Below are 10,974 nucleotides of genomic sequence, written 5' to 3'. Positions count from 1 at the left end.
TTTATAAAATCTATTGTGAAATATAAATATAATTATGAATAAATTATATTTAATTTATTTTTAAAATTATAAAATATAAATAATATTCTTAAAATTCTAATTTTCTATTTTAATTGATTTTGAAAGTCAGGTATACCGCAAAAGTAAGGTATACCAAACTTCGGTACGGTATACCGAAAATGAGGTACGGTATCGGTATGGAAATTCATCATACCGAAAATAAGGTATACCGAAAACTTTGGTAAGGTAAAGGTATGATTTTTTCACATACCGTATTCATGGTAAGGTATACGGTATGATGGTTTCGGTAAAGTATACCGTACCTACCCACCCCTAATTAGATCTTAAGCACATTACAATTGTATTTAATCAAACACTGAACTCATTAGGATTTCTTTTTACAAATCAAATCTTAAGCACATTACAATTACAAATCAAATAGCAAGATGAAAATAGTAATTTAAATATTGATCTTTCTAGCTATTTTGTAATATTAGCTCGTAATTTCCAAAAATAATGGGAACTATGCAGTTTAATGTATTTTTCAGTTGACTTAATCAGTCCCCAAAATAATTAAGATTTCTTTTGCAGATCAAATAATAAGATGCAAATATTCAATTATTGATCTTTCTAGCTATTTTGTAATATTAGATCGTAATTTCCAAAAATAAAGGGAACTATCCAGTTTAATGTATTTTTCAATTGATTTAATCAGCCCCCACAATAATTAGGATTTATTTACAAATCAAATAGTAAGACACAAATTGTAATTTAATTATTGATCTTTCTGGCTATTTTGTAATATTAGATCATAATTTCCAAAAATAATGGGAATAATCCAATTTACTGTAATTTTTCAGTTGACTTAATCCGTCCTCAAAATAATTAAGATTTTTTTTACTAATCAAATAGCAGGGGAATGATTAATTGCTAACTCACCATTTAATTGCTAACTACAACTAATTTAGGACCATAAGATTTCTGAAAACTTGTGGTCTACAATTTGACACGTGTAATTTTCGTTTTTATTAATTAAATTGAAAAAGATAAAAAAACTACCAAATTAGGGATTTGGATTAAAATGTCAATATAGTTTTCGAAAATATCAACACAATGCTTTGACAATGTTAACGCATTACTTATATTGACATTCTACATGTATTAACATTTGTGTTGTACAAAAAAAGTAAAAAATTTTGATTTTTTTTTCAAATTTTGATGTCGGTACATATGCAAGTGAGATCTCGTTAGAATCCTTATGAAATTATCTTTAATTTGATATATGTTGTGCGAAAAAATAATTTAAATCGAAAAAGCTATATACGTTTTAAAGTTATGGGATATTTTTCAAAAGTTAGTTACAACTAATTTGTTGTAAATTGACCTTAATACCCTTATTGACGTTTTTTGTTGATCGTATTGACATTTCGGGGTTGATGATCTAGGTCTTTAATTTAAATATCTAATGACTATTATTTGGTTTTAGTTAACAATTAAATATTGAGTTAGCAATATAACACCCCTCAATCCAAATAATAATTTAATTATTGATCTTTCTAGATAGTTTGTAATATTAGATCGTAATTTCCAAAAATAATGGGAATTATCCAGCTTAATGTATTTTTCAGTTGACTTAATCAAATAGCAGATGTCATCGTTGAAGCATCAACCACCCTTATGGTGGAGTTTTGGTAGTTGATTGCTTTGACTTAGTATTTGATAGAGTTGTAAAAGAGGAAGGTGACATTGTTTTCGCAGGTTAGTTCATATTTGGAACGGCCGCAGTGGGAAGGGTAGCTCTTGAGGCGGAAAGGGAAGCTGATATTGCGAATAACACCGCAGGCTGAAGGACTGCATTCCTTTGCATTAGCAGAATGGAAGAAGAAATGGAGTGAGAGAATCAAAATGGTGAGGAAGATTATGAGCTTCTGAGTCGTGATCATGGCTGGATGATGTGATTCACTAATAAGGCCAATCACGAATTGTAAGCCCACACTCACACAACCTCTAATTCTATGCCAAATCATTTTGTTTTTTCAAATTTGTCATACACTATTTTCCACACGCTGATAAAATTCTCATCACGCAGCTCATTTAGCCCACATCTTATTTCCAACCACGACTAATATATAGCGAATTCAGGAATTGGAAATATGTTCGACCAATAATATTAGGAGTAATAAATATAGTATTTAAATAGTTATACATTAAAATTTGAATACCGTTATATTCTATTTTATGGCATAGTGGACTCCTACTATAATTATTCTAAACGACTTAAAATTGTAGTCGCTTCATCTTATTCTAAGTGGATCATTTCTATTTTGACACGAGATTTTATGTAATATTGTATTATGGGTTAAGTGAAGAAAATAAAGTAAAAAAAAAAAGAGAAAAAACAGAGAAGATGACATTTTTATTTTTACAAATGTGTTATTTAGAGTGAGAACAGAAGAAGTATTATTATATACTACCTTCGTCCCATAGAAATAGGCCTCTAGACAAAGGTTTTAATGTGTAATTGGTAAAGTAAGAGAGAAAAAAGAAAAAATAGTTGAAATTGTGTTGTGGATGGTGGGACCATAAATGATTGTAAAAGAGAAGAAGAAAAAAGGTTATCATAAATGGATATAGAATATTTCTATAGGATGGACGAAAAATGAAATACGGAGTATGACTTATTTCTATTGGACGGGGAAAGTAACAATATAGTCCATACTTGAAATTTTTAGTAACAAAGTAAACTAAAGTCTTAACTTTTGTACTCCCTCCCGCCATTATGAGTCTCATTCCTTGGCGGCACGAGTTTTAAGAATTGTTAAGAAAAGTGGGTGGAAAAAAGTTAGGGGAACATTGATCTCACTTGTATATATTGCTCCCTCCGTCCGCCATTAGGTGTCCCGCTCACTTGTGCACTCGTTTTGTAAAAATGATAATAAATAATTAAAGTGGAGAAATAGTATAATAAGAGAGATAATAACTTTGATAATACTCTTCTTAAAATTATTCTCTCTCTTACTTTACCATTTCTTCACGTTAATTATTTATTATCATTTATAAAATGAGTGCGCAAAAGTGACTGTGACTCATAATGGCGGAGAGGGAGTACTTTCAAATGAAATGTGAGTGAAATAAGTTAGTGGAAAGTGAGACCTTATTATCATTTATGGTAAAAGTGAACCGAGACTCCTATTCGCGGACAGAGGGAATAATTAATTAAATGCTTAACTTAAGCAAAGGGATAATACTACCCAGCTGGTGTCATAAGCAAAGCAAAGGGATAATACTACCCAGCTTGTGTCATTCTTTCAAAAAATCTCGGAACTGAGACCGAAACTTTAATCGCGAAATACGTTCAAAATTCGATTCTGGTTCAAGATTTTCGGGAACCAGAACTGGTGGTTTTAGACCTTGGGCATGTCTAATAATCATGGTGCAAATACTCAATCCCTCAGGTCATTCAAGTTGCAATCTTAAATTTAATGTTCTAATTCACTAAAGAAGCCTAAGGCAAGGGGACCCCTTTATCTCTCTATCTCTTCATTCTTTGTGCGGAAGGCTTCTCAGCTATACTAAGGAGAGAGGAGAGATTGGGACGACTGCATGGGTGTCGCATATCAAGAGGGGCACCTACTGTTTCTCACTTGTTCTTTGCAGATGAAAGCTTACTTTTCTTTCGTGCAAATCAACAGGAAGGACATGTGGTGAAAGGGTGTATAAAAGAATATGAAGTGACATCAGGTTAGTTGATAAATTATAATAAATCAGAGGTTTTTTTTCAGCTCCAATACTTCCACTAGTGCTATGACTGAGGTATGTGAGTTACTGGGTGTTAATTTGTCAACTGGACGCGGTATTTATTTGGGGATGCCTATGTTTGTTGGGAGAGATAAAAAATTTGCATTTCGGTTCCTTAAAGAAAAAGTATGGACAAAGGTGGCAGGGTGGAACAAATCTCTACTGTCCATGGCAAGGAAAGAAGTATTAATTTAAAGTGTGGCGCAGGCTCAACCCACCTATTGGATGAACATGTTCCTACTATCAGACAACATTTGTGATGACCTTGGAAAAATGCTAAATGGTTACTGGTGTGGAGATACAAAGAAAATTCATTGGGCAGCTTGGGATAGACTTTGTGTTCCAAAATGTAAAGGAGGTATGGGTTTTCAAAAATTAAAAGAATTTAATATCTCGATGTTGTGAAAGCAGCTATGGAGATTGATTGAGAATCCTGACTCGTTACTTGGACGAGTTCTTAAAGCTCGATATTTTCCTCGACAAGGGATTCTTGATGCTGGAAAGGTTGGTAATAAAGCTCATTTAGGAGTGGGTTAGTGGCAGCCAAAGATCGTCTGAAGGCAGGCTTTAGGCAACACATTGGTGATGGAAGAGAAACGCCCATTTATGGGGGAAATTGGTGGCCGAGTGTCGATAAACTCCATCCAATCTCATGTAGAGACGATCGATTTCGTGATGCTATGGTGTCAGATTTGTTCTTTGAGGGAGCACATGCATGGAATGAAACGGTTGTGAGAGTTGTGTTTAACGAAGAAGAAGCTGAGCAGCTGTTGAGCATCCCGCTGGCCCGGAGCTCTAGAGAAGGTGCATTATTTTGGTGTCCGGAGCGGAAAGGCTCTTTCTCTGTACGATCAGCATTTAAGTTTTTGTGCGAAGGCTCCGTTGAAGTGGCGACAAACTCGATGGTATGGGGTAAGCTATGGAAACTAAAAGTTCCACCTAAAGTGAAGATCTTTTTATGGAAGGCATGCACAAATTTCCTTCCAACCAGGGACCGATTGAGACAGCGCCAGCTGGAGATTTCAGAGATCTGCCCGGTATGCAACTTTGAGCCAGAAACTGTTATCCATTGCCTTATTTCTTGTGGTCTTGCGCGTGACTATTGGCAGAGGCTAGGGGTGCTTTAATCTTGCCAGGTGAGAGGGGGTTTATTGATTGTTTGGAAAAAAATAGTGAGTAGTGATTTAGAGGTGGAGATTGAAGAAGTAATAGTAATGTTATGGCAGCTATGGTTTTAATAGAAACAAAATTATATGGCAAAATGAGAATGGGTCAGCTGCATGAATTATTGGTGCAGCTCGTAGCTGTCTGGCGGCTTGGAGAGAAGCTCAGGTTCAAAATGACATTGGTTCAAGGGGGGAGAGACTTCACTTGGAGGAAAAATGGGTGAAGCCGTGAAATGGTGTGCTAAAATGCAACATAGATGCTGCTGTGTTCGAGAGCCAAAGAAAAGTTGGTTGTGGGGCGGTTGCGAGATTTTGAAGGGACGGTGGTAGCGGCGATGTGTGGACATGTGGGAAGATGACTGACCCATCTATGGCCGAGCTCCTTAGCTTGAGAGAGGTGTTGAGTTGGATCAAAAGAGAGGGATGCAAGGAGGTAGAGTTTGAGATGGATGCCCAAACGGTAGTACTCGCAATGACAAGTTTACGGAAGGATGAATCCATCTTTGGGGCAGTAGTAGAAGATTGTCGTCAGCTTTTAAAAGAGGTCTCCGGATCCTCTATGAGGTTCGTAAGGCAATCAGCGAATCAAGTTACCCACACGCTTGCTCGGGCATCTGGTTCTATAGCTGAGAGCAAGTTTTGGTTGAATTGCATTCCTATTTTTATTCGCAATGCAATTGTTATGGATTTGGTTGAATAATATCTTACATTTGGTGTAAAAAAAAGAAAGAGTTATTTTACTATTTTAGGATGTTTCAAGTTAATTTAGTCAATTCTATTTTTGACAAAAATAATCATCTCTCTTACATTATTCTCTCTTCATCTTTCTTACATCATTCTTTCTTACTGACAAGGCTAATTTCATGCATTAGTTAGGGGGTAAATTCAACAAATTCCTGGGTCTAACACATGTTTTAAGTCAGGTTGTGTAGAGAAAATCGTCAGATCGAGGAAATAAGAGAAAAAAATTTCGAGTGAAGGAAAAGAGCGAAAAAGGAGCAAAAGAGCAACAATTTACAAGACAAAGGGAACTTCAAAGACAAGGGAAAATTGGAGAATACAAAGAAGGATCTAGAAGCTGTCTGTCTATAAATACTGGAGGCGCATACAAAATGATCATCACCTTTTTACGCTCCAGCTTGTAGTTCTTAACTCATTACTTCAATTTTCTCTATACACACATGCACCATTGGATAATTCGGGAGATTCACGTCTTGATAGAAAGTTAGTCTATGTACCACCGTCTCTACGTGAGGCGAAGAAATAATCATTTTTAATTTCTGTTTTTGCTACTTTTGAGTCGAGTCTTCGCTGTTCGAAGCTCGGCAACTGTGTCGTTGTTGAATCACTGTTGATTTCTATTTTATTTTGCTATGGAAGTTTATGTTTTGTTCCCGATTCATGTTGATCTCTGTTTTATGTTTACTTTGGATGCTTTTCGCACTTGATCTATTTTGTTGGAGTTGAATTGTGCTGGAATTGTAGTTGATCGGAGGAATTTGGTTAGATCGGAGTGTTCGGAGATGGAATTTGTTGTGGTTTGTTGGAGATTGCTTGGATCCGGAGCGGATGAAGCATCCGATGTTTAGATCTGTTGAAATTCTGCATGGGTTTTGAAGTTAGTTCCTGTTTTCTCATTTACCTCGTCTAGTGATAGTAGATCTGTTCTAGTTTTCCAGTTTAATCGTAATTTGATCGTTTGAATCGACATGCTTTGTCCCGATTTGATGTTTTACTTTGTTTTCTGCATATGAAGTAGATCATAGAACGTTGGAGAATGTGAAGTTAGTTGTTAGTTAGAACCTGATTTGCACCTTTATTTCGTACTATTTCTGTTTTAGGATAATGGTCCCCACAATCTGTTTTTCGTCAGTCTAGCTATATTAGGAAAATTGTTCACTAGGTTTGGTAAATTTCGTTGTTGAAGTTTTACTCTGTTTAGATCTTTGTTTTCATCATGCATATTTTCATTATGTTATTCTTTTCCTAGGTCTAACTGTTAGAATAGATTATTTGCATTTCCCAAGTCTAGTAGCTAAGTTCTCAACTCAAGTTTGCGTGGCAGCAGCCAAACCAGTCCAAGTCCTCTTAACTCTCACTCGCGTCCTATTCCTCTCTGTGGGTTCGACCCTTGCTTCTCTATGCTAGTTACAGTGTAGTGGGTTGAGGTATTATTTTCTTTGACAGCAGGCTGAAAGTGAGTCCGACGACCATAGTCTTCCTTGTTATTGAGTTCCTAGACCTAGCTGTCTAGTGAATTTCCTTGACCTGAGGATTATGAATTAATTGACATGTATTATGCTCTCAGCTTGACCATCACTTACTTTATTCATTATGAATTTAGCACACTATTCTTAAACTCCGTGCCGAAAAGAAACATCTCTATTAACAACAAAGCAAGTATTTGCCAAGATAACTACACCCTCCGTCCCTACTTAATTGTCACTATTTTCCATTTCGGTTCGTCCCAACTTAACCGTCATACTTTATTTTTATTATAAATGGTAAGTAGGTCCCAAATTCACTAACTCACTTCACTCACATTTTATTAAAGAATCAATATAAAAAAGTAGATCACAGATTCTACTAACTTTTTCAACTAATTTTTCTTTATATTTCTTAAAACTTGTGTCCTTTCCAAGAGTGACAATTAAGTTGGGATGAAAGGAGTACCTATATAAAATCAATGTGAGATTCTTATAAAAAAATTAAATTTTGTCAAAAAAATACAAATTGAACCATGATGTCACGCCGCCCAAGACTTGTAAACCGAGACGCACCCCACTAAATGACTCTTGACAATTAAAGGGATAATATATTTACTCCTTTTCCACAAATTTTGTTAATGACTCTTGACAATTAAAGGGATAATATATTTACTCCTTTTCCACAAATTTTGTTAATACCCACAATATCCTCACTTATTTTATTGTTTGACAATGTCTTAGTAATTTAACACTTAAGATCATTACATATTTTAAAATTTATTATTGTTTAGATATTTAATATTTTATAGTAATATTTATATAAAGTGATTATAGTAACCAAAATTTTTCAAATCATAGTATCTAAAACTTGTCATATTATAGTAACCAAAATTTGTCATATTACAGTAGCCAAAATTTGTCAAATTTTAATCCTATAAATCTAAATATTTTGAATTGAACCTAATTAATTTAAAATTTGGTTTGGATTTTTTCAATTTTCTATTTGGATAATTTTTTTCTAAACATTGGACTTTTGGATTTGTTTGAATTTTCTTATTAATCCCATAAATCTGAATATTTAAAATTGATGGACACGAACGCTTGGAAGTTGGAATAAAATTGAAGATAAAATAAAGTGAGTGACTCATTCTCTAACTACGTTACAAGATTATGGTCTCCAAGTGCAACGTGTAAATACATTAATAGAATCACATTTTCTTGACAAGTTGCATAAAAGATAGACATATTCTCTTAGGAACGTATAATTCATCAAACATCAGCGTGATATTTAGTATGATTCGCTTTATATTTACAAATCGTATTCAACACGTATAATTCATGTGAATCTTTCATTTTTTTTATTGTAATAGTTGGTATTAGAGCCCATGTGTGTTGGATCAAATTAATAATTCGAATACTTTTATTACTGTTGTATTATTCAGTTTTAATTTTGGCCAACGCTAAACTTGTTCGACTGTTATGAAGGTTTTTAGTTGGATTCAATCTATGTAAACTTTTCAATTGTGGTTGATAATAGTTATAGATTTAAGTTTAATTGACTGGATCACATGTGTTTGATTAAAAAAAAACGGTTTTATGTTTATTTTTATTTTTGGGTTGCTTGCTTGAACTCGAAACTAGAAGTTAATTTGGGCCTAATATAATTTCTTTTACTGTTGTTAGATTTAAGATATGGGCCTAAACTAAAAAAATAATGAAATGAGGTCAGCCTACTAATACCCCAAACAGGCTGGGCCAATCCAGATGAAAATCACAATGTGAAATAGTAACTGCACCATAAATACAGAACCCACTCCAAAAAATATGCTACTCCATCCATTTCTTAAAATATACTCCCTCCGTCCAGGGGCGGAGCCACATAGTCTCCAGGTGGGGCATTTGCCCCCTCTCAAAGTTTACATATACTATATTTTGTTTGATAAATTTGCAACTTTATTCATATATCTTTATAAATGCCCCTCTCAATAACTCTAATTTTTCCCATGTACTATAATTTTGCCCCTCCTAAGTAGAATTCCTGGCTTCGTCCCTGCCTCCGTCCCACTTAAAATGAAATATTTGAGAATCGGCACGGGATTTTATGTAGTGTTGTTTTGTGAGTAAATGAAGAAAGAGAAGTAAGAGAGATAAAAAAGTAGAGATAGAATTGTTTCTATTTTAGGAAACATTTCATTTTTAATGGGACAATCAAAAAAGGAAAATGTTGCATTTTTAGTGGGACAGAGGGAGTAGAAACCAGTTGCCTACTTAAGAATTTGGCAGCTTATGAAATTGATAAGCCAGGCTAAAGGTTCGGTAATCGTGGAAGAAATTGTAATCGGGGAAAGAGCAGAGAGTGCGGTTGTCAATGGAAGCATCGACCAGCCTGATTCTGGCGATGAGATAGTTGATGTCTTTCAAATAATATCGGTGAGAATTTTGGTAGAGGAATGTGATGCTGTCTTCGCACTTCGCAGGATAATTCAAATCTCTTGCACTAAAATCTCGCGCAAATTGTCATAAAATAAGAAGGTGAGTCTTTTTGTCTCGGATAAAATTTCAATCATTTTTTTTTATTTATTTATTTTACCACTTCTGCGTTAAAATATATATTGTCCATTACTACATTTATTTTTTTTGGATGAGTGACAGACCCTTGATCTATTTGCGGAAAAAATATGTGAAAAATTGTGGGTGACCTTTGAGGTGACCAAGACGTATGGCCTTTCATCTTAGGTAACCCCCAAATGCATTAAGAGATAATCTTGATTGCAAGACCTTTCAAGTTCTTTCTCTAGCCGATAAATATGCTTGATCTTGGAGTGGAGGATACAAAACAACATACACTCTCTACTTTCTATAGCTTTCTACATCATAGTGTGCATTCATAGAAGCATTGCATAACTCGATTCTCGGAACTCCATCAAGTTCGTCGGTGCCTATCGGGTTTGAGGTGCTTCTACACGCTAGGAGTAAGTCATTTTATCTTTGGAGGCAATACGTCATTCCGTGAGCACTAACCGGGGCGTAATTTATCTTGCGGAAAGAGGGCTTACCTCGACTCGACTTATTGTTGGTTTGTTTTAATATTTCCGTTGTAATTTCTCATTCCACTTTTTATTGTTATTTCCCTTCGATTGTAATAGTTAGAGTCCCGCCTGTACACGGCTTGGGAATTTTATCCCATTATTTCTAACAATCGCAAGACAAATAAGTGCACTCTTCTAAGACAGGATTATGCCCATCGAAGTTGGAGGAAACATGAAATTCAAAGCTGGAATGAAGCAACAAACAGTCGCAATGTTGATGCGCAATGAAGTTGTTAATTCCTTGAGATCTATTCTCATGAGAATTGTATTTATCGTTTGTCATTTGACAAGCAAGACCAATTTAGACTTGGTAGTAATAATTGGGATGAATGTAGTGTTGAATATACCAATGCACATATGGTTCAATATAATTGTGTACTTATTATTGGAGACAATATTGTGCTAATTATTTGAATGTGTTGTTATAATGGTCTCCGACGTGGACTATTGTAACAATCCAAATGAATGGTTTGTTGATACGGGTGCCACATGTCATGTGTGTTCTGAGAGAAGCGTTTTTTCTACTTACAAATCTATTGGAGGTAGAAAAGTACGCATGGGAAACCTAGCATCTTCTGAGGTGGTTGGTGTGGGTAATGTGTTCTTAAAATTAGGATTTGAAAAGGTTTTTACCCTCAACTCTCAAGGATGTGCTGCATGTGCTTAGACATTCGAAATAATTTGGTGTCAGACTCAATTCTTGTAAGTCATGGA

General features: G+C 34.8%; 1 pseudogene; it reads left to right on the top strand.

Moving 5' to 3' along the window:
- The first annotated feature begins 4,078 nt into the window (after nucleotides 1-4,078).
- On the top strand, nucleotides 4,079-5,664 carry LOC148930972 (uncharacterized; annotated as a pseudogene).
- The last annotated feature ends 5,310 nt before the right edge of the window (nucleotides 5,665-10,974 follow it).

This window comes from Salvia hispanica, chromosome 3 (genome assembly GCF_029641045.1).
Source record: "Salvia hispanica isolate PSC_SH4W2 chromosome 3, Shi_PSC_v1, whole genome shotgun sequence".
Classification (NCBI taxonomy): domain Eukaryota; kingdom Viridiplantae; phylum Streptophyta; class Magnoliopsida; order Lamiales; family Lamiaceae; genus Salvia; species Salvia hispanica.
This window is presented reverse-complemented; position numbering and strand designations above follow the sequence as displayed.